The 2,399-nt window shown below is 33.2% G+C and overlaps 1 protein-coding gene across 1 annotated transcript in view; it reads left to right on the plus strand.

The window, feature by feature from the left end:
* FOXP2 (forkhead box P2) overlaps positions 1-1,043 on the plus strand; it is a 367,779-nt gene extending 366,736 nt beyond the window's left edge. Inside the window, exon 17 of the mRNA XM_037056895.1 lies at positions 1-1,043. This exon is cut by the window's left edge and continues 1,125 nt beyond it. The gene's annotated coding sequence lies outside the window, so the exon portion shown is untranslated.
* The last annotated feature ends 1,356 nt before the right edge of the window (positions 1,044-2,399 follow it).

The following is a 2,399-nucleotide window of genomic DNA, read 5'->3' on the forward strand; positions in this document are numbered from 1 at the left end:
AAAGAATTAAATATGACAAAAAACACAACTAAAAAATTAATTCAGTCACAGAGTAATCTTCTGAGACCAAAAGTACAACGAAATGCAATGAAGATTTGCTTTCATTAAAGAGAGAGGTGAGGACAAAATCTGCAGTGGAAGTTATGATATGCTAGAAAGCAACAAATGTGGATCACTGACCAAAATGATTATGTACTTGATGCAAAATGCAGATTGCATATTGTTATATATATATAGTACACTGTGTTTTTGTTTTCTCCAATTCACTTATTTTCAGTGGTGAATACATGTTGTTAGAAGATGTCTTGTATGGTCTGAATCTCTGTTTTGTGCTATTTTTATAGTCTTAAGTTATAATGAAAGAACAAAAAGTAGGAACCAAACATAAAAGGTCTAGTAAAGCCAAAAATTAATCTCGTATTGATTTCAAAGTGATCTAGCTGAGTTTTTACACTGAAAGCAAAGATTATAGCAATTGTAGTCCATGGTATTTATTTTCAATCAAACCAAAGTTACATATAATTCTGCCTCTGCTTATACGGGATATTAACACTAACAATACACTCCCTTTTAAAGACTTGCACAGGCCAAATTGTTGAAATGCTGGTTTTCTTGACAACTCCAAACCCCCAAACTATAGTGATATGTTGTAGAGTATTTGAAAATAGCATAGTCAGATGTTTGCTTAAAACCTAGAAACTTTACATGTTGCTTTTCTTGTGCTGTGCCAAGTCTTGATAATACTTTTCCCCCAACCAAGGGACCTCATAACCTGATTATGGTTATTGCTTTACAAACAGTTTTGACAGAAGGTGGCTGCTAGAGCTTAACATATGTACCAGTTCCATGCGATGGAGCTGGTTCTTGCAAACTAAGCTCATCACTTATTCTTTGCTGAAGTCAGCAAATAAAGTTAGAGAGATATCCAGTCATCTATCACACCAAATAAAAGAACATAATGGCTTTCAAAAGGGTTTTCCCACTTACCCAAAAGGCTTTCTGAAAGCTTCTACCTCTGCAAAAAAAAAGAAAAAAAGAAAAAAAGAAAAAAATTAGAACAATTATGGCAGATTGCATGAAACGTGAAAACTTCACAGTAACTGCTACTTTTCATTATGTTTGTCTTGGGGTCATGATCAACATACAGGAAGTTTACCATATGGTATCAAAAGAATGATTGGTATTGTGAATGATGATTTTCAGTCATCTAGGATCCTGTCAGGATTATCTGAAGGGAAAATTGGTCTTTCAGGTGCATGTTCAAAAGGCTTTGATGGATTAAAAGTAACTGTGAGAGCTGTACCATCTGGAGAGTGGCCTAAGATTACAATGCTAAAGTATGCATACCTCAGTTACAAAACTTTTGAAAGGAAGTCTCAGCCACAGAATGCATATACCTGTAGAGTTTTGCATGGGTTTTATATGAATACAATTTTAAAAAATAGCTGCTTGCACATTATACCAGAAAAACCTCCAAAACTGCAATTGCTTTGAAAATAGATTTTAGGTTTTTTGGAGTTTTCTGAAATGCTTGGTCTGTATTTTGATAATTGTGCATATTATGTAAAGATGTTGGTGGACCCATAAATGACCAGACTTTTCTATGAAAAATGTTGCTTTAATGCATTTCATGAATTTTTACTTATATCATTGCTTGCTAGTAATAGCAAATCTGCTTTTCTGCATCTGCTTTGCGTAGCTATTGTAAGGCTTTGAACTAATGTATGTATTTATTGCTTGAACTTCTGTGCATACCCTATAAAGCATAATGTCTGACAGTTTAAATGGCTCATGTATTCTTGCTTCTATCAAGCTGATTATGGGGACTATGATCTTTTGTATACAAGAAATTTTAACTGTAGCAGAAACATCTGTTTATGTATTGGTGGAATATACCTGTTTTATTTATCTTTTTTGAGGTAAACTAATTTTTGATACTTTTCATTACTGTGTACTATGTTCATACTTTGAATTCTCTGACATTAGAAGTCATGGTTGAGAATTGTAACAGCTGTTATTTGTTCTGTATTCATGGCTTTCACTGCTGAATAAAATAAAGGACCAAACCTAGGATTTGAAAGAAAACTGTCTACCTCTAACACCAGGGAGTTATCACATTTTATTTTACATAGATTTAGTCTACAGAGACACAATTGCTTAAACTTAGTGGGCTTAAGGCTTATTATATTCTATGTGGTTGGATCCGTAGCAGAGTCATACTATTTGATAATCAATTAAAATTTCATGTGAATGTTACAAGTATTCAGTAGAATTACCATTAACTAAGTTTTCTTTAGATTAACCTCAGCATTGTGTATCTACAGCTGCTTAACTTTATAAGAATGTATTTCTTTGTGATTAGAGATTCAAAGAATAGACAGCTAGGCATAGAGCTACAG

This window comes from Sturnira hondurensis, unplaced genomic scaffold (genome assembly GCF_014824575.4).
Source record: "Sturnira hondurensis isolate 20B ecotype Veracruz unplaced genomic scaffold, ASM1482457v3 Scaffold0009223, whole genome shotgun sequence".
NCBI lineage: Eukaryota > Metazoa > Chordata > Mammalia > Chiroptera > Phyllostomidae > Sturnira > Sturnira hondurensis.